This window comes from Parus major, chromosome 3 (assembly GCF_001522545.3).
Source record: "Parus major isolate Abel chromosome 3, Parus_major1.1, whole genome shotgun sequence".
In the NCBI taxonomy this organism is placed as follows: Eukaryota; Metazoa; Chordata; class Aves; order Passeriformes; family Paridae; genus Parus; species Parus major.
In genome coordinates this window covers 63,114,754-63,137,229 of record NC_031770.1, presented here as the reverse complement: position 1 = coordinate 63,137,229, position 22,476 = coordinate 63,114,754, and positions in this window count along the sequence as shown.

The following is a 22,476-nucleotide window of genomic DNA, read 5'->3' as shown; positions in this document are numbered from 1 at the left end:
AATTAGCTGTTCTCAGCTGAAGAGTCAGATAGAAAGAAGGATCACTGTCCTCATTTGCTCTGTTGGTTCCTGTGTTTTTATGTCCCATTGTGAAGAGATGCAATGTAGGCTTAAATTGTAAAAGTAAGATTACCCATAAATAACAAAATTATCCTATATGGTTCCTCATTAAAGTACCTTTTATGCAAAAAGAGAGTGATATTTGTATTGCCTAAAATAATATAAAATTAATCTATTCTAGGGTGCATCCCTTCCCCCTCAGGTTGAATGGTCTCCTTTATGCAATTGATGACCTTCTTTCCTTCGAAGAGTTTATTGCTGTTATGGGAATGAGGCTGGACAAAACAATTATGAAAAATAAAATAGGGTTCAGGAAAAATTAAGTTGTATCAAGAACAACTCTGGAAACATCCTGAAGGAGAGCAGACAGAGGTTTGTTACTTGTTATTTGTTACTATCCATTGGAAAAAGCTGCTATTAGGAAAACAAAGTATGCCATTTTTTCTCTCAGAAAACAAAACCTTAATGAAGAATGTCCTGTTTGTATCATCTTTAGAAAATATCATCTCATCTCAGAACAAAATCTGTGTGTGAAATGACAGCACCAGTAAAGAAAAACAGGCTCAGACCCAAAAAAACATTCATAAGACCTGGAGGCCCATGGCACCAGTTTCATATGTGGATGTGAAAGGAGCTTTGGTCATTTAGGCAAGAATGTAGGGCAATGTCCCCTGCCTCCAAACTCACAGTCTACATGAAGCTGCAAAGAAATTAACTTGTTTGCTTTTCATAACTCTTGCTTTCTTTAGCCTTTTCTATCTGTTATAGCCAAAGGCTTAGCTCACCAAGAATGTGCTGATAGGCCAGACCAAGTAATAAAACACAGAAGCATGCAGATTCTTCCCACCCAATGATCAAGAGGAAATGTAATTAACAAATGCATTAGAGAAGCCAAAGTTGCTGTCATGAGGATGGTGCTTGCTTCCACTGTGAACAAGGCAAATCCCACAGACAGTATGATCTCAGGTCTGCTGCTTCACAAAGCCTCATGGAGGGTGCTAGGTGGAGTGTTAAATAACAGACTTATCCACGGGGAACTGATGATGAACTTACCCCACAGGAAATTAAAAGTGATGAATTAAACCATGGATCACTTGCTCACAGCTTTTATCCTCAATTTACAAGATCATCTTTTAGAAATTATAAAATAAAGAAATTTCATCGTGCCTGATGATGCTATTTGCTGTGTAGTTCCTTGCAGTTATGAAATGCAAAAACATGCAGATCACATTTTGTAATCCTGTCATCCAAATGCTTTATACTTCCAGAGAATCTTGCCTTAAAATCCACACCTGCAATTATCATATAAGTGCACAGCTCTGGATAAATGACAATATATGACAGCTGACATTTGAGGAAATCCTAATGCTTTGTTCTCACATTTCCCTGAATATCTGTATTTCACAAAAGTATTTTTCACATTTTAAGGTTTGTTTGTTTTTTTGTTGTTGTTGTTTGTTTGGTGGTTTTTTTGGTTTTTTAGTTGTTTTTGTTTTTCTTCTGGGCCAACTTTCTCACCAGACCTTCCTGACATTTTAGTTTACAGTCGTACTGTTAGTATGAGAATAGACTTGGTAAGTTAAGCACTTGCAATTTCAGATGAGGGAGCTGCTGTCCTGGACCATTTCTAGCTGCTCCATTTTAGATCAGACTGCTTTTTTTACTGTAATACCTTAGGATTAGAGGGTACAAAGACCACTTAGTGCCGTTCTGATAGACTTTTCCAGCAGGCTTTGCTTCTTAGTGTGCATTACAGAAAGTCAGACTGCAGAGTGACAGCGGTCATTTTAACTGAGCCGTCACTGTTTTCCTACCCTCATCAGCAGCAGGTTGAGTTCAACATCAGAGTTCTCAACTCTACTTGCTTTTATTTTACTTATATGTACCTCTAAAAGAACAAAGCCATGGCCATAAAATATTATATTCTGTGAGAGTCTCTCATTGAGCCCATTTCATATTTGCTATCTCATTAAATTTACACCTTCTGCTCATATCTTAAATCCCTCCTGTCAATTCTGTGACTTTTATATAGTTCTGACTGTTGCTGCAGAAATGTCAAAAAAACCCTTCTAACCATATTAGCTGAAAAAAAAAAAATGGTAGGCTTAGAGAATTTTTAATTTTTATTTTTGAAGAAGATGTGAGGAAACTACAAAGAAACAAAAGGAAATATTTGAACATGATTTACTGTATAAAGCCTCAAAAAGACCAAAGCATAATGTGTATTTTTAAAATGAATGTTTCTGAAATTGGAAACAAGCCTTCTGTCATTAGGGTGGAAATTACAGTCCATGTGAGTAAACAATCAACAGATCAAGAGAATACTATTCCCCTAGGGTACATAAACCCATATTTTATCTGAGGTTGGGTGTAATGAGTCCCGTACTCTGTCTCTGACAAAGATCAGTGCTAAATCCTGGCAAAAGTGTACGAGAGGCAGTGGTACTTGCCTCACTGTGTCCTCCCAGCTTCTAGAAATCTGCGGTGCTGAGACTTCCTCTGCTCATAACATTTCTTTTGTAAACTAAGCCTGGATGGGCAAAAAGTAACTATATAATTTTTAGTCATTTTTGAACTTCAGTTATTACTTCTTCATCTTCATTAAGCAACTCATAATTCAAAGATTGCCCCCAAATCCCTTCCATTATATTGCTGACATTTATTGAATTTTATCTGCTTTTTAGCTGCCAGTTTTACCTCTCTCAGTTAGGAAAATGTCTGCTCATTCCCTGTTCTTTGATTTCCATCTTTTAAGTAGCATTCTATCTCTGCTTGTCTTTTGAATTCAAAAGAGGACTTACTCTTTTTTTAACCTGTGTTAGTCTAATTTGTCCTAAAACTTTGTGATGAGCAACCAACTGAGAACCTTCTGGAAAGTTCAGATGTATTAACATGATGTAATGAGCACAAGGAGATTTTGAATCAAAAAATTGCAAGTAATATGTTAGCTCTTTTCTGATGAGTTAATTTAGCTACATGTCTATACATACATATGTCTACTTTGATGACAGATTTTTTTCCAATTTTATGAGTACAGAAATATGGGTTGCTGGGCTATGATCTATATGAGGCACTGTTTAAGAAGAAACAATTTTCTGTTTTATACAGGTGGTGATTGAATTGATAAAATGTATATATTTAATAGCTTGAGAATGTCGTATTTCAGCCCTTTCAAAGATCTTGGATGGCTATTATCTTGGCCTTGAGGCTCATCACTCTTGATTTAATGAACATTTTTCTAAGCTGCTGCTGCTGCTGCTGTTCCTCAGGATGACTCCTCTAACTCATCCTGCAAAAATAACCATTCCAGAATGAAACTTCCTCAGGTTCCTCATAATCAGCAGGAATGCAAGGAATTAATCTGTTTCTGCACTTCCAGTCTTTTCTGAGTGGACCTTTCATATCTTGACTACTTATTAATCTGACAGAATTCTAGTGTCCGGTATATTTGGTTTCTATTTTGCTTGATTAATAATTTTATGCCAACAATTCATTGATTCCAAAAATCTGGTTTAGTCTATACTATAATTGTTTTGCATTTAATTCCTCAGTGTTTATAGTTTCTATTTTCCTTTTCATTTTAATAAGCTGGATTTTTGAGGACAATTTTTTTTCATAGCCCCTCCATCTCTGCTGTTTACTAATTTTTTTTTGCTGTTCCTTTAAAGTACTTTTTGATAGGCATTACATACCCAATTTGTACTCTTGATAGAATGTCTTCAGAAGGTGCTTTCTTCAATCTGTAAACATTTGGCTGCCTTCCCTGTTTGCTTAAATTTAAAAAAAAAACAAACAAAAAACTGTGTTTAATTTCTATTTTTTATTTTTTTTAATTAAAACCCATCAGATTTCTGTGACTTATAAAGTTGAAGGAAATTTGCTTCCACTGAGAAGCTACCATAAAAATGTCATTTCAATTGTATTTGTGTATTCTTATTATTAATTACCATCACAAAAAATACTTGTAAGAGTGATATCTGTCAAAAGTATCTAGCAAAACAGACATAATTTGGAAGAAAAAATAATCTGTCTGGATGTCTGTTGCAAAACATCTGCTAGAAAAACACTATCCCTATGAGTAAGTTATTCCTTTCCATGTAAATACCAAAAGTTTCACAGGGTAGCCTTATAACACATATACTGCAATAACCTAATTTCAGAGACAAGGTTTCAAAGATGGGTGGCAATCTCTGTACCTAAGAAGGAAAGTCAGCTTGCCAGTCAGCAGCACCAATAAATCCTGGTTGAGCTCCGAGTCTGAATTGTTATCAGGCACAAACTGGGTACTGCACCAAGTTTGTGAACAACCTCAGCTATGGAAGGATTAGCTTTCTCACTAGAGAGGCTGAGGCTACTTCTGTCAACTCTGCTATCAATTTCTCCCAATTTTTTTTCCTCCTTTAATTATATCTGAGCTGAATTTCAGTCATGTTGCCATGTACCGTATGTCCCTAAGTCAGATATTTGTATGGTGAAATTTTGGGTTAAATGTCTTATCAGCATATCACTGTAGGAAACCTTTGAGTATGCATATTGCACATCTGACTAAATTTCTTTTAGGGTTACACTGGGTGAGAAATTCAATAAAAGAAAGGGACAAACTATCTCAGGTTCATTGCCTGTAAATTTTTGTTCCTGCTGCTTTTTGCTCACTACCTACAGAGATCAGTTGTATGAGAACTTCAGGGTTTAGCACACGTGTCAAAGTCAATAAATCAAATTCAGAAATAGGAAAACTGCTTGAGGAGTACAGTGAGCAGATTAGTTCACTCTGATGACTTCTGTGTTTTGGAAGTAAGGGGTAAGAAGGAGTAGAAATTTTGGAGTAGAAATTTTACATGGTGATAATGAACACAACCATAGGACATGATGGAAACTGGATAGTGCAAAACCTCGCCCATATAAATTTCTAAATGATTTCTTATGAAATATTTGTATCACTTTCTTTTCCACTTATACAACTCTTCCAGGAAGCTGCCAACACAAGACGTTTAGGCCTTTTAACCTTCTTTTCCACTACCATCAAATATTTTCTTTCTATCCTGCATATATGTGTATTTTGCTCAGTTTCTATTTGGACTTCACCAACCTGTTTCTCATTTAGGACTGTCTACCAACACATTTCTTGAAGATAGTGATTTTTATCCACGGCAGTTTCCTGGGACCAGTTCCTACTCACAATCTCTTTGGTCTTCCTTCTGTCTGTCCTGCCATTCATTGACTTAGGGATTTCCATTCTTCCCTGGTTTTCACTCTAAATTTTTTATGAACTGTGTCTGTGTCTCATTCAGAGGCATCTTATTTTTCCTGCTACTCCTGCTGATGGTGGTGATGAATATGGAGTCCTTGATCCATGTTCTGTTTATTTTCTCTAAGTTACTGTCCAGTGAGATAGGTCTGAATTGTGAAGTATCATTTTAGAGGTCAACAGACTCACAGAGGGTGAGAAAGTCTATGAAGATGAAATGTCAAGAATGTGTTTTAAAATGAATTCTGTGCGTCCAGCACTGTACAACACTATAACCCTAAGGCAAGTTTCTGAGCTTCTGTGCTGTAGCTGGGTAAATACATAAAATATGTATCTCTCTATGTCCTTTCCTATTGCCAACAGGTTTCTTTCTCTTCCTTATAAATAAACTATTCTGGGTAATGAAAAGTATTTCTGGTTCAGTTTGTCCACTGAAGACCCTCTTCATGTGTTTTCAGTATAAAACATAACAGATTGCACTGCTCCCAAAAAGGATAAAAGTTTTTATAAGGTACAATATATTTATAGAAAGAACTAAAATCATTTAAATTTTACTCCTTTTTTTTCTGCTAAAGTGAGATAAAATATTGTAGAAAAGATATATGTGTTCCTCTGAATCCTTCATAACCCCTGTGGGACACTCAGAAATTTATTTGCAAATTGAAAACACATGCATTGTCAAGTAAGGCCAGAGAAGTTTGCTTACAAAGACTTTGGAGCATTTCAAATGTTCATGTTTATATCAAACACAGTGCTCTTCCAATAGTGAATCTATCCAGGCATGCAACTGTCACACACTTTTAAAGCCCACAAGATCTGAAATATTACAGTCCAAAATGTCAAGCTTTTTTGAAAGCAAGCCCTGTCTTTGGCTCTGGAGATCCAGAGACAGCTGGAAGGCCGTGGCTAGCTCTACCAGAGGAGGTCTGGAAGGCAGAGAGGGCCAGGGACCATTTCCCTAGTGACACTCTGTATGTGCCCATTCTGCTTCCAAGGCCTGGCAGAGTCCAGTGGTATGGAAGTGGCCAGACTGCTCGGTGGCCTCCCAGTCACTTACCTTACTGCCAGAGATGGCCTCCGTGGTCCTGCGGTGATGGCCACTGTGCTGCCCATGCCAGCAGCTCCCTCCGGGCCAGGAGGAGGGACCAGACTCTGCTGGGAGGTGCCAGGGCTTCCAGAACAGAGCCTGGCCACCAGGGTTTGCTGCCAGCCACCCAGCCGGGAGCAGGACAGCTGGGGGATGAAGGCAGGCCAGGATGGGACACGACAGGTCCGTGGCAAGTCAGAGCAGGGCTGTGGGAAGCCAGAGACTGAACCTGCTGCAGTACCACTGAGGCAGGGGCTGATGGCTCTGGGGGACTGAGATGGGGTCCACAGCCATGGCTAGGATGGGGGGCAGATTCCAATGGGATGGGCAGGGACAATCAGGTGGTGAGTGTCCTTGTGACCATAATGCAGAAATTTTCCTTCCTTTCTTTTATTTATTTAATTCTCTTGCGCACTCCACTGTAAAATAGTCAGCTTTTTTAGCTTAAAAAAATCAGTACACAACCCTAAACACCGAAACTACAGCTACAACAAATGGCCTCAAGTTACAGCAGCCATCTCTTCTCCTGCTCCAGCCCCACAGCAGGTGTCTGTCATCCTGCCCATCTCACCACCCCTTGTGGACACCGTGAGGCTCTGGGGACAATGGGTAGAGTATTAATGCAGAGCAGACTTCTGCTGTTTTCCGAACAGCTACTGAACAGAGGGAGAATATAATCACAGCTTACTGTACAGACACTCTTAAAACCCCAGAAAACTGCTTCTGTATATATGGAAATATCTTATTAGATAAAGGATCTAATTTTTCCCCCTGCTACCTAGAATATCTGAAATTTGAACCTGAAAATACTCTGTACCTGTTTTCATAGCCCTGAGTGTCTCACAGGAAAGTATTTCATAAGCAAGAGCTCAATTCTTTTTATCTCCAAACATCTGCCTTAAACATCTGCTTTTAATCAAAGTGAAACCAATGCCCTCCTTCAGTGGACAATGTCATGCAGATAAAAAAGGCCGATGGTGTATTGACTGTAAAGCCCTCAGCTTTCTTATTCTCCACTTCAGATCCTTTGCCAAAGAACCTTTGGTGTCATTTCAGTTTTCCAGCAGCAACCCAAATTTAATGGCCAAAATTTCAAGGAAAAGCTGTGTACAAATATATTCTTTGATATTCATTTTTATATTATTCTTTTTCTACAAGCAATTTTTTTTTTTAAAGAAAAAACTAAATTCTCTTAATTCAAGAGTAAAATATGTTTTATCATCTCTGAGGGAATTGTAGATGATTATTTAATGTGGTATGTACTGGGGGGGAGTTAACCACATAATTCCTGTTAACGATGAAAAATGAGTAAGCAGTTCAAAGTATACCAATTAAAAAACTCTCTGAATGTCACAAATATACATGTGCATGGTGCTTCCAAAGGACATATTATTGGGAGATATAAATCATTTTGCACACGTATGTGACAGCTTGTAAAATGCTCATTTCTGCTTCAAGAAGCACTTTTTGCAGTAAACCTAGATTCCTTCAATCTCTATCATAAATTGCATATGCTGTTTACATCATAGAATAAGCTATTTGAAAACATCAGATTTAAGTCAATGAAAATAAGAACATGTCCTGAATAATTAATTCTTTTGAAATTGGATGCTAAGCTGGTGACAGGAGCTCGGTGAAATCAGTGGAAAGAACTCCAATTAACATTAATGAACTTTAGTCCATCAGGTCAAAGACTGGCCTCACAGTGCCTTTTCACCATTGTTCCCAACCAAACCAGAGTTCACACTCAAGCACTGCTTGAGCATCACTGGTGGTGGAAGCAGTTTTCTCTCAGCCAGATCAGTCCAACCCTGGTTACTCTGAGATGTGTTGCTCACATAACCACAGCATGTTTGCCAACTGAGCAGCCAAGGATACTGTAGAAACTATTCTAGATCAACAAACTAGGTAGTTTTGGCAGTTTTACGGAAGCTATGTGTTTCTCCCACTACTCTGGTGCTATTTTTAGATGTTTGCCCTTCCTTTTTTAACCTTAATCTTTAGTCTGGTTGGTTGACTACTATGTTATTTTGACTGCTCTGCCCTCTTCACTGCTGAGTTATGAAGGCCAGCTGGAGAGGCAGTGCTGGTCTGACTGCAGCTCAGGATGTGACCAGCTATTACTCTCAAATGAGTCAGCAATTTTGGCTATGGAGTGCTGGGTGAAAACACGTTGTTTTCCTTTTCCCCTCTTCCTTGTTGCTACACACAGAAAGAAAAAGGAGAGCTGATTCAGTTGCTCTGGTTTGAAAATCTGACAGTGAGAATCTGATAAAGAGAGAATGCAGATTGCTTTTTATGTTGTGCTCTGTCCTGGAGCATGGTTGCCATTAGGAAAACATCCTGTAAAAGTCTTTAAAATTCAATAGATATAGATAATTATTTTAAATTATGTCTGTTTTCAGAAAGACTCCTGCAGAAACCTGTTTCAATTCTGTAGATCTTCATGCTTTATCCTTTTAAAATTCTACCCCTATCACAATTCGACAACAAAGCTCTAATCTTTCGAATACTGACTGAAACATTCTGCAAATTTCTCATCTATCTTTTGTACAGATCAGTTCAGTGCAAAGTAAAAAGTTGAAAATATGAAGACCCCACATTTTCAGGTGACACTGGAAACTGGCTAGTGAAGTATATTTTCCATTTGACTTTGAAAGTATTCACTCGGAATATTTAAATTCTGCTAAGATGAAAGTGAGCCACAGGCAAAAGGAAAATTGAGTGTCCTGAAGGGAGTTCATACTTGTTTTAGCTTCTCAAGTTCCTTTGTCCTTTTTTCAGCTGCTAAGAAAAGATGCAAGAAACACAGGGATATGAAATATCACCTTCCCTTCCCATCCCCTACTCCTGTATTCTTGTCCAGAGTATAAGGTTAGGGGAAGTCTTACACGAGATTATTTTTTTGTTTTAGGTCAGTTCCCAAAGGGCATATTATTTTGAAACAATAGCTCAATGGATAATTAGTGGCTGTGACTCTGATCTCACTTATTTACATGTGCAACCAGAACAATTGTCTAAAAGTCTGTGTATTTGCAGTGATGAATATTTGTTTTATGCTGAAGGAAGATTTCTAAAAACTCAAGGCAACCTATTTTTAGGGAAAGCAGAGAGACATTATTTCTACCCACCTGAATGAGATTTTCTCATTTCTCCCTGCTGTACAATATTGAAATTTTGTTCTACAACAAAACAAACAGTAGTTTTTTTAATCCAGAGACCATATGTGATACTATGTTTAAGCAGAAAATAGGCAAGATAAAATTTTCCATTACAGAATTGCACATGGCAAGGCTTGTCCTTCTTTTCCAGCTATAAATTTTATTGAGCTTTGAAGAAAATTGAAGCACAAATGCATTAAACAATAGTGATAGTGGCACAGCTGGATAAATGCTTTCTTAACAACATTTCAACTATGTCCTTGTTGTTTATATCTTCAGCATCTTGTGTTGCATCACATTGGCCTCCCACCACATTCAGCCAATTTGCAACAGGCTGCACTTCCTCGTGTCCAATAGCAACAAACTGAATTGTGCAACACAACCATTGCCACGCACTGATGTCCTCTCCTTTTTCCATCATTGCATTTCTAATCCCACTTAAAGGGGCATAAAATGAGTAACCCAAGGAGGTACTCAACCGTCTTAACATCTTCCAAGCTGCTCTATAGTTTAACAGAGTGTGAACCCCCAAGTAGCCTCTTGGTTGCTGACCCCGCTCAGAGGTAGACACTCGGTATTTTTGGGGACTGGAAACACTTCCCACTTTGTAGATAACGGTGTTGGCTTTTTATATCCTTGTAGTTTCTCATTTTTCCTCTTGTTAGTGCTGAACCTAGACAATTTTCTTTCTATCCATTTAAAATTAAATAATGATGAAAATAATAGGAAAATTTGCAAGCAACAAGGTCATGAAGGATCAGTGTATTTAGATTAAAAGTTTCACTTCATTTGGAAAAAGGCTGTGCAATAGGCTTTTTTTTTTTTAGTGAGCTGTCAGTGATCAGACAAAACAGATGTACTCATGCTATTTGCTTGTTTGAAAGAAAGAAAGCAGCACCATTTCATTGTATTCATTCAGAGAAGTTAAATTTTGACAGAAAAACTGCAAATGGTGTCATCATGCTAAAGATTCCTGTCACTGGCAAGTACTTTACCCATTTCCTCCTTACACCAGTAAAAGCACCCTCACTTTTCTCTTGATTGTTTTAGTAATAAAATCTACCTGAAAAACTGGGAAAGATTTTCAGAAAATTGGTTACTCTTGTTGAAATAGTTTGCAGTAAGGATAACATCTAAGAATAGGCTTGATCTAAAATGTTTTGAATTGGAAATTCAAAGCTCTTTTTTTAGGTCCTTACTTTACATGGGATTTTCACGTCTTCGGATCCCAAGGTGGTGGAGGAGGAGTGGAACAAATAAAATTATTGAATAAGACAGTGTTATTTACATCCCAAATGTGTTCACAGAGAGAAGATAAGTTCTTACTTCATTTAACCCAAACAGGTGCAATACGCCTCAGGGACATGGCAGTTAAGGGATAGTTTACAGATGTTCCTTTTGGCCTTAATTAATGTTTCACACAGCCTTGGAGAAATTGAGTCAATTACATTGAATTTATTATTCTTCACATCTGGTTAGTAGGGATGTCTTCTGAGTGGCATTTATCTATGCTCAGAGTACAGCAAAATTTTCATAGAGCACTCAGCTCTTACAACAATGCTTTGCCATCATCTCTGAATTGTGCAAACCAGGTTTGATACAGATAAAAGACAGTGAAGTTGCCGCCTTTCTGATGTGTGAGCTCTGTGTAAATCCATTTCAATCAGTTCTAGAAAATATATGAAGTCTGAAATTTATTTTTTCAGCCACTTCTCAGTCATAGTTAAGGTGAAAGATTTATTTACCCAGACTATAAAATATTGTTGCTGGTGTTACACTAGATAGGTGTAGTTAATTTATTTTATTTTATAACAGAGAAGGAACTTAAAGCAATTTCAAGATAACGATATAAAAACATCTTTCTTAGAACATATATATTTATAAACAGGCTTCATACATTTCACACCATGCAAATAAATGACCATCTGTACCACTGACTGCAGAAAATAAGAAATGTCCTGTTACAATTAAAGGGAGTAAATCTCATTTATTCTAAGCAGTGAATTTTTTTTAAGAATTCATTCTTATTCCATCAATACAGTTTAGCTTATGCTGAAAAATTATTTCTTATAGAGTTGTTAAAACAATATAGATCTCATCAGCATTGCTTTTAAAATCGTAAAGCATTGTTCTTCTCTAAAACATGAGCCACATGGAACTTTGGGAAAAAAATGTCCACATTTTTTAAGTTGCACTGACTCAGAATTATGGCAACTGCAGTTTTCCTTCAGAAGTACTGGTTTCTGAGTCAATGCTTGTGGGAATATATTGTTTCAAAGTACTTCATGGGATATAATTTTCAAAGGGATATATGAAAACCATACACTTCCGATTAACATTAATGGTGAGTTGTGTGGCTGAACAGAGCTTTGAACATTCTGGTCAGAAGTTTATATCTTAGTGAGCTGCACATGGTTCCCCTGCTCTAAGCAGATGTTTTTTTTATAGATTGCAGAAGAGCCTGCTGTGGATCAGCAGACACCATATTGAATGCTTCTCTCAACTATATACTTCATAAGTAACTCCACTAGGAGAGAGGGACCTTTTCTCTATCAGCTATCATATTTCATAAGCTTAACTCCTGAATTATACATTATAGCTATCTATCATAATACAAGCTTCTTCATGCAAAATCAGTATTTCCATACTCACAGTAACTCCATCATGGCCTGCCAAGCAGCCCAAATTGCTATTGTGTTGCATTCTTATCAGACCTGCAAACCACTGTGGAAAGCGCTCAGTTAGCTTTACTCACAATTTGCATGCTCTGTGAAGGATTTTACTGTTTGTCTGTGCTCCAGGTGATACAAGACGATAAAGCATTAGGTAATTGCAGTGCACATCACTTGAAATTGGGAATGGAGTAATGGGAAGCCATGCAATGCCAGTGGAAAGAGGCTAACGGCAGTGTGATAAGACAGTACGGAAAATGATTGCATGAGTAAGTGTACACAATGAATTCCCATTCACATTTGCTCGCCAGGAGCTGGAAGCTGTTATGAGTAAGCTCTAAACTACCTCATATAACATGGCATATTAGAATTGATGGCACAAGTAATCTATATTTGCCTACTACAAATCTATGCAAATGATCTTTTTGAAATATGAATTTATCAATTTTTTTCTCACACAAATGCAACATGTACAGAAAGATGAGTTGCCTCCTGGTGCTGACCATTTGCATGATTAGGATAATAATCAGCACTAGAAGGGTTCCATGAGACTTTTTAATAAAAAAAAAATTAAAAAAAATTTAAAAAAAAAAAAATCAACAGATCTCCTTTCTCCTCATATCTCTGCAGGTGTTCAAAGACTCCAGCTTATTTTATTCCAGATATTAGTGTTGCCAACTTATTGTTTTTATAACAATAGCTTATGCAGAGCGTGGGAAACCAGGCTTTTATGTTTTCACTGCCTGTGTCCCAATTCAGGACTTAACACAGAGATCCAAGATGTGCAATAAACCTCTGACATACCATAAAAACTAAACTACAAGCTCTGTAATACATGGTAATGAATAAGGTAGAAATGAATTTAATATCTCATTTATTTACTGATGGGGACAGTAGAGATACTGGATTAATAGAAGAAAGGATGTTTAAAAAATAGAGTTTTCAATTCTGACCATCTGTTGCTGACTGGTCCACAGGTTGATTGTCATTTCAAAGTGCTTATAAACTCTACAGAAGCAATAGAGCTGAATGCAGTTTACCTCCAACTCCAGAACCTGGGCAGCTTCTCTAATTTGCTGGAATGACAGAGAAGATGGATGGGATAGCTTCACCAGTCTTGTGTTACTCTTTCTTGGAAATCAGTGAGAGTCTTGCATTAGAATCTGTGGCCTCTGGAGCAATCTCCAAAGGTGGTATTTTTACAAAGCATCCTGAGTCAGCTGAATTGTGACTCTTGACCAGAATACCACTGAGGTCAGAAGGATTTAAAATTTGTGTTTGTAGTGGAATCTTAGCTTGTATCTTATCATGTATCCCACCATAAAAATTTTGTCTTTATTAGTAAATAATTTCTGCTAGTTATTTCAGGAAAAGCAAAATTTTCACTCACTTAGCAGTGCTGGTATTATGATTTTATGCAATATATCAAATTGAAAAGGTGTCATTGCTTTAAGAATCTTTTGTTCTAAAGTTGTAATTTTCTTTTTAAGCATCACTGAAATTATGACAACTGAAATACGCTTTTTTAAATGTTCTCATTTTTATATGTCAGAAGATGTTATTGGAAATATAGTTTTAGTGAAAGTTAAATTTTATGACGTATTTTACTCATAAATATTGCTGAAAATTATCTTGAGCATATAAGTAATATGAGTGCCTATCTTACTTACAATATTTTTAATTGCAACCTTTCTCTAGAAATCAGATAACTTGAAAGACCACTGCAAAATGGGACCCTTAGTTTCTAAAAAGAAGAAATATGATACCACAAAACCAAAATAGTTAATTTGATAGATAAAACTTTCATTTATATTTTTAATTCTTAGCTCATGCATAATCCAAGAGAAAAAAACAACAGCAAATGGCAAGTTGGTGTTTTAATTATTTGCAACTGGAAAGCTTAAAACACCTTTTTAGCTTAAAGTCATGTATACTCATAGTCCAAAGAAGAATAGACTCTAATGTGCAAATCAAAATATAATAAGAAAATGTTCAACTTTTTCCATATTTGTTCAATCAGTTTGTTGTAGGTGTCACTGGTAGGCAAAGACATGTGGGCTGGTACAAAGTCTTTCCTAGCTATTAATTTATGTACATAAACCTTTAAAAAATAATGTAAAATATTAAATTAATATATGTTTATGAAGGTAGTTAATAATACAGATCAACTCTTTTTTTTTTTTTCCCTGAAAAAAGTCTCAGCAATCAGGCAATAAGATCCTCGTATAACAAGATAATCAGTTCCAGTAGTCTTTAGTAATTTTTTCAGTTCAGTTGATATGGATAAATCTCATAAGACAAGGCACTGCATATTTTTGAAGCTCATTTCCAATGAAATGGACCTTGCACTTCTGCTCTGTTCACTGATATAAGTTAGCTTTCCAAACTAATTTTTAGTTTTGGCACCTAGAAATCAACAACTCCCTTGTGGTAGAGAGTATTTGTGATAAACAATGGAAAAACATGGACAAGAAGAGGCTATTATCAAATTCTGAATATGAAATAGCAACTAGAGGGCTCAGGTCTGGAGAGGTTTAGCTGATTATGTTGATTAAAACACATCTAACAAAACCACTGTCGCTGATGTATGCAGACCTTTGATCCTTTGGGAATATCTGACTTTCAGAAGAGTATCATAACAAGTAAAAACTCACAATTAATTCTTCTCGGTATATTCATATTATAAACTCTCCTCCAACTCTAATAGAACTTTCCTAATTATTTCTCAGAGCTACCCTATTGTTCCTTCTACATCCAAATATCTTTCTTTTATTGTTTGCTAACAGGGTATTTCCTGCATGCACAGTATAAAAGTTCAGACAAAATTATGTATCCTGCACAGAGTACTCGCCTGATTTGTTAGACTGAGCATGAATAAAGTTCAGTATAAACAAAGACTTTAAAATTGAAATAGCTAAGATGCCATTGGGAAACTCTTGGCCATCAGTGGAAAAATTTTAGATGCCAAAAGTGTATCTATTCATCTTGCAACACACAAACATGCAGTTGGAGCAGTATGGAATATTTTCATTCTAATCTTTAAAATCAGATCAGACAGTTCAATGGTTGAGTGGTTTGTTCTCTGACTGGACAAGAGAAACTTATGTTATTTGTTGTGGGACTGTTTTCCTCAATTCACCCTGATAAGACAGTGATCCAAAATCATATTTGCCATATGGGACCAAGCAATTTAGAGGTAAGTTATGCAAAACAGATGAAGTACACTCTACTCTCAATCCCTTACTTTGTATTTATTTGTCTATGTGATTGAAAGCTGAAAAGAAACATTTTTTTTTTAAATGATAAATCTGATTTTATGATAAATCTTCATATTAATATGGTAACATTCAATACTTATTTTTATGACTGCCATATGATTTGGACATGACTATCAACTTTGTTTAATATATTTTTATACATTATTTTAATATAAAAGAAATAGCAACTTCAAACCTGGAAGAATTTGACTAACTCATTTAAGGCCCAAGCTCCAGCTGATCAGTACACTGGCCAGTACATTTTGTAGCCATACATACAAAGTAAATTATAGAGAGACTCTATAAATATTAAATCTATAAAAATCGTTCCAACAGTTGGTGCCGTCATAGGGTTTTACCTGGAAATGTTGTAGCATGGTGGCCTAAAAAACTGCTTAGGGCAGAAGACACTTCATTACTGGTTTTATGAAAAGTTTCAATAAAAATATTGTGGCTTTCCGTTTAAACATCTCATGCAGAGCAGTGAAACCGAAGATAACTATGCTGAGTTCCCGGTGAGAGACAGGAAGATAAAAACCAACACTAAACAGAATTGGAGAAAAAGTGGTTTTATTGTTCAGACAGACATAAGATGTAAACAAATAGTTCAAATACTGGAGGGCATATTGGATTGTAGAACATGGTTTTAATCGACATTTTTTGGTACTGATTAACACAGGGATCTTTTAACATACTTTTAATAGTGTTTCTTTTTACAACCATTAACTTCTCAAGGTTAAGAAATCACTTTATCAAATGTCAGTTTTGTGTTGTGGAAGACGATGGAGCTGATGCAGTCCCATAAAGATTTTACTTCCCGGCCTTTAGAACACTGATTTTATTGACTCAGGCAAACCTTAAAGTTATGCTGTGGCATTAGAGATAACAGATCTATCCAATCCTAGAAAGCTGGTGCCTGGAGGTACACATTCCTTAAAAACTAGTAAAAGAAAATTTTGTGAAATTAGTCGTCTTTGTCTATAATATCCACATGACAAAGCGCCGTGTTTTTTTTCAAATACGGGTACTGTGGTGTTTAGAAAATAACAAGATTTTAGGGATTCTTCATGACTCAGAAGTGAGAAGACAAAATGTCAGAGAAAACTTGTTCTATTTCCTAACAAATGAATTACTTCCTGTTTCTGTCAGACACAGTTTCAGTGGATTTCAGTGGAAGAGTAATCAGTGAATATGGCAGCTCTGACAGAATATTTCTTTGCAGTAAGTACCAGTTTTGGGGGCCTGAAGTTTGCTTGCATTAGGGACCCCCATCTCTAGATTTAGACATGAGGTCTATCTACTCTAACTTGTCTGCCTTAGACTTTCCTGCCCTGTGCTCAGGTCAGTTTCTAGCCTGCCCCCTTCCTATGTAGGTGATTTTTATACAGTAAAACAGCTTCATCAGAAAGGAGTGCAAAAAATTACACCATGGTACAACAAAGTTATCATTCTGCACAGCTGTCAGGGAGGCAGAGAACAGCTCAGTGTCTCTTTGAAAGAGGTGAAGCAGAAGACATGCCTCTCACTTTTGAGGTGAGTGCTTCCAGGTAGCTTGAAACCTTCAGCTCTGTGGTTCTAATGAGACTCCAGCATGCCTAAGGTTCTTCATCCAGAAATTGCACCTTCTGCTCTCCTCAGCAGAACCTGATACCCCTTGCCATACTTTATTCACTACTTACTGTTCTGCCACAAGAATGACAAGCAGGCAAAGTCCTACTGCATACAATCTTCCCCTTAATACCTACTCCCAAACTCTTTTAGCATCCTTGCGTATTATCAGTTTTTTATTTCATTCTGAAGCTATGCAGCATTCCTCCAGAAAAATGAAGCTCTCCTGGAACTGGGAGCAGTGGGAACTGCTATGTATTGTCATCTCAGTTGTTATCTTTACAAAAGAGCTGTGCTATGAAAGCTCTTAATTCCTTGTTCAGGCACTAAAATAACAAAGTTTCTGTCTGGCCCACAGGACTACTCTGCACTTTCCATACTGTCTTGATATATTTTAGCTCAGAAAATCCTGACTTGATCTCAGCAGAAATGAGGTCAGTTCTTGTTGTTCTGAAAATGAAGATAACAAATATTCCTTTATATATCCAAGTTTTTGGTGCTTTTCACTAGGTACAGGCAATGAGAGGTAGACACTGAGCCTACCTGGGTTTTTTATTTCAAAGAGCAAAACTGAGTAGAAGATACTGAAATTCTCTTCTTTTTTTCTGCTAGAATATGGGTGGTTAGCAGGTTGTTGCTGATGCTAGTGAACTCAAGACAGAACGATCTACACTAATAGGTTTTAGTGTACCTAGATAATTTTCCCTGCATTAAAATGATATCACTTGTGCATGTAACACTAAATTCTTCAGACACAAATCTGTCCTCTTCCTCTTAGCCCTTTCCCTGTACAGTTCCCTTTGTTTGAAGTCAGAATACACCAAAGGCTCTTCCCAGTAGGAAATGTGTACAACATCACCCTGTTTTGGAAGCTTATATAGCCTCCAATAGCAGAAATCCCAGTGATTCCCTGTCTGCTGGTCTGACTGCTGTGCAGCCCTTGTTGTCTGTATTAGAACACATGTAGCTGTATTTATTGACAAGAGTGGTGAGAGTGATTTAAATACATACATTTTAAGCTATCTGTGTCTTATTTACAAAATTTTGGTATCACCTTTACATTCTAAGTGCATGCATAGGGGTAAAATTTGTGGTGTTTCAGTAAACCTGTGGATCACAAAAATTTTACATTCCAGTTATGAAAATGACACAGTGTTAGATATGCTTGAAATTATGGATCTTTCTTTCCTTGACTGAAGAGAGACCAAATAAACTCTTGCATATGGATCTTGAGCCTTTTCATGCTTAAACAAGTCAACTTGAATTATTTTAGTATACAATATTGAAATTTTCTACTGAAAAAAGCCAACAAAAGAGATAGAAAATAATTCTGAAGAACTTTTTTCTTTTTTTCACTGAGAAGCTCCAAATAAATCAGAGAATAGCTGAGGTTGTAAATCTCCTCTGGATAGTCTGTTCAAACCCTTTGCTCAGAGATCACCCAAACCAGGTTCCTCAGGCCATGTCCAGTCAGGTTTTCAATAACTCTGAGGATGGAGACACCACAACCTTTCTTGGCAATCTGTCCTAGTGGTTGATCACGTGCATAGTAAAAAAGGTTTTTATATTCTGTTTAAATGGAATTTCTTGTATCTTAATTTGTGCCAACTGCCTCTTTACCTTTCATTGGTAGGAAATGGAATTCATACTGGAAAGAATATTTCTCCATCTTCTTCAGCACCCCATACTGAGTGCTCATACACATAGATCAGATCCATCAGAGCCTTCCCTTCCCCAGTCTAAACTCTCAATGTCTCTTCATATATCAGATGGTCCATCCAGTTTGTCTACGTCACATTTGTACTGGAGAGCCAGAACTGGACCCAGGATTCCAGATATCTTTTTCCAGTGCACAGTAAAGGGGAAGGATCACTTCATTTGCTGGTGAAGATCTTAATGCAGCCCAGAGTGCTGTTGGCTGCCTTTGCAACAAGGATGCATTGGTGGTCAACTTGTTGTCCACTAGGACCCTGACCGCCTTTTCTACAAAGCTGCTTTACAAGCTGCCTGTCCCCAGACTCCTGTCATATCAGATTATTTCTGTCCAGCAGGTCTTTGCTTTTCCCATTGCAGAATTTCATTATATTCCTACTGATCCATTTCTCCAGCATATTTGAAATTCCTTTGAGGTGCAGACCTGCCCTCCTGTGCGCTATTTCCCCCATTTGATATAACCCGTGATTGTTCTGAGTGTATGTATCAAGCAATCTGCAAATACTGCAAGCAACCACTCCTCCCTCTCTTGGAGACTAGTTTTGTATTGTGTTTAGCTACTAAGGGCCACAGGCAACACAGTTGGGTCATAACAGTAAATGTGTCATAAAATATAGGTGGGCAGCTCTTAATCACCTTTGTCGCTTCCCTGATTAATATTCCTCAAGAGATTAGCATTAGAGATTTGCCCCTGCACATGCTAACAGTGTTCCAGTGCTGACAGTCTGAGATTGCAGACTCAGCACCAAAGCTTGATTGGTATCTTCACACCACATGCTCCTCTGCCACATCCCTTGTAGGACTTGATCCAAACCAGCCTTCCAGAGGAGACTCCCCAAAGACACCATTGCTTCTACTTATATGAGCATGTCAGAAGAAGACAGCAGTGTTACCAGTCTTGCTTGTATAAGAACTGAATGGGCAGGCCAGTCATGTCTGAGGAAGGGTCTGGCAGTCTGCAGCCACTTTACCCCTAAGGCATCAAGTCCAGCTCAAGCTGAGGGTTCAATCTCACCTATTATTCAGAAACAAGTATTCCAAGGGCAGTGAGTTGGACACAAAACAAAAACAAAACAAAACAAAACAATGATTTCCTGTCTGCCAAAGCAAATGAGATTGTGAAAGTCAACTTGTGAAAGGCAACTGAAGTTTCTAAACTCAGGCTGACCAGGAAGGTTTTTATGTATTGTGCAGGACAGGTACAGCATGAACTCTGTCTGTACCTAAAGAAACATGACTACTCTGTGCTGCTGCTTCAGACTGTAGAGGATTTATTGGAGTCCCTAGTGCAAGATTCTCTATGGACAGAGGAAAATTATACTATTATACTGCTCTGGTCTAAAGGTGACAGAGGAATGTGGGTTTCTAAGTCAGAAGAAAGTGTCATCACAGAATAACTTCTGGCTATGGAACCAGTAGGACAAGGAAAAAAATATCCAAAATAACCAGCTCGGGGGTTTATTTGTATTGAACCTGGTGATTTTCTTAGATTTTTCTAATAGCCTTGCAACCAGAGTTTCTGAACAGTGCATAAAAATCACAGTTAGGATAACAGGACAGAAGAACTAAATGCTGAAATTTGTTATCAGGAGATATATGGGGAAAAAAAACCCACTAAAGAAACAATTGCCATAGATAGTAGAAAGTAGATCCACACATGTAACTTGTAGATGTGTATTAGGTTGATTTTTATATCCCCAACTAATACTAATGACACAGAAAAGAAAAGGGAAAAATAGATCTCAGGGGGTTTATGTCTGGAATACCTGAAGTACTGACATGAAAGCAATGAGTAAACCTAGAAATCCACTGAAGTTGTTAAAGAAATTATGTAAGCACCATTTACAGGTCAGCCATCTGTGGGGGGGAAAAAAAACAAAACAAAAGACAATGAAATGAAAAATAGCAGAATTAAAGTGTCATTCTCCCATGCTACACAGATCAGGCAATTTTTTTTACTCTCAGAAAAAGAGAGGTTCAAAAGTCAGCTGATGTTAAACCTGAGCACTAATGATATTACTGTTTATGCCATGGGGTCTGATGACTGGGAACATGGCCAGAGCATCTTAGCTAGTAAAATATGTCAATTACCTGCAAACCCTTTGCCAAGTTGTTCAGACATATAATATGTCTCTCCTATCTTATTCAGTCAAATGCTTCTTGGAATTCAACAAATGGGACTAGACAGAGGCAACTGGAGGCAAACAATGTTGGTTGAAAACTTTTCTAAGGAGGAAAGAGAGTTTTTCTTCTAGAAAGGTTTCCACAAAGTACTGATCACAAGTATATAATTTAAATTTAGACAATTTTTAAAAGTTCCTACATTTTGCTTATTATAGGCCAAACTCCTTCCAGTTGTTGTATCTCTTTGATGCTTCTAACTGTAACTTTTACCCTGCAGCTTGATGTTTCAGATCCTGGGGCTGTTTGGTTATTAAAAATCCCAGTTCTTTCCACATTATGCCAAGTAAATCTAACTTGATTCTTCTATCTTGTATCTCACACTGTAGCTACAAAGCTATAGTTTCTTTCATACTCATCTTTTCCCTCTCTAGTGCTGACACAAGTATCTGTCTGATTGCATCTTCACAAAAAAATTTGGATTTACTAAAACAGCATACTTTGGCAAAACAAAAATTCTTCCACATCAAATAAACAAAACTATTTTCATACATGTACTTACATGTACATACATGGATATATTTCTACTATGCCTTGAATAACTTATATTTATCTTTAGGTATTTTTTTAGATCAGCTTTATAAATATCTTATATTAATTTATTATAGGCCATACGTTTCAAATTTTCCCATAGATTATATAAAAGGAGTGTAAAAAGTCTTACTAAAGTCGAGTTATCTCATGTCTTTATAACCTTCATCTGACAGGTCAATAAAACCCTGTAACAGAAGGATTTTAAACTAATCTAACATAATTTGGTCCTGAAAAAATTAAGTCTGTTTCCCCTCATCTTTAAGCATGCACAGATTGTTTAATGTCATGTTTCAATATCTTCCAAGGTACTATCGTTTGTCTGACTAACGTGCTGGGTCTTTATTCTTCCTTTTTAACCTAAGAGATCTAACTTTGCTTTCTTCATCCCCCTTGAGTGCCAATTGCATTGAAATTCAATCTTCATTCCCAGACCTTGTTGAAGGATTTTGGATCATGAAGTTATGTCTTCATAAAATGATTTTTTTTTTCATACAAAACTATACTGGATAGTAATAGTCCTTCATGTTGACAAAATGGCTTGTCTGGCCTCTGGGTAGATGGTACAAAAGAGATGTTTACAGATGTAGGTTTTTTTATTTGTTTGAAGGGGACCTCTGGGTAGATGGTACAAAAGAGATGTTTACAGATGTAGTTTTTTTTATTTGTTTGAAGGGGACCCTTGGCCCAGTTATTCTTTCTTCTTTTGAAACTGAAAAGGTATCATCAAGGCCATCTGTAGATTTGCCTTAATCTCAGCACCACTTTCCTTATGTATGTATATACATGTATATATATATATGTATATATCTATGACCTTACTTCCTCACTTGTGCTTTTTTGCTCTTTTTTATTTTTGTAGACAAAGAATTTTTTTAATTGATTTTGATATTCTACATAGCAGGTTATTCTTTATATAGGTATATTTCCTCTGTGCCAAGTCTTCTCTTCAATGATA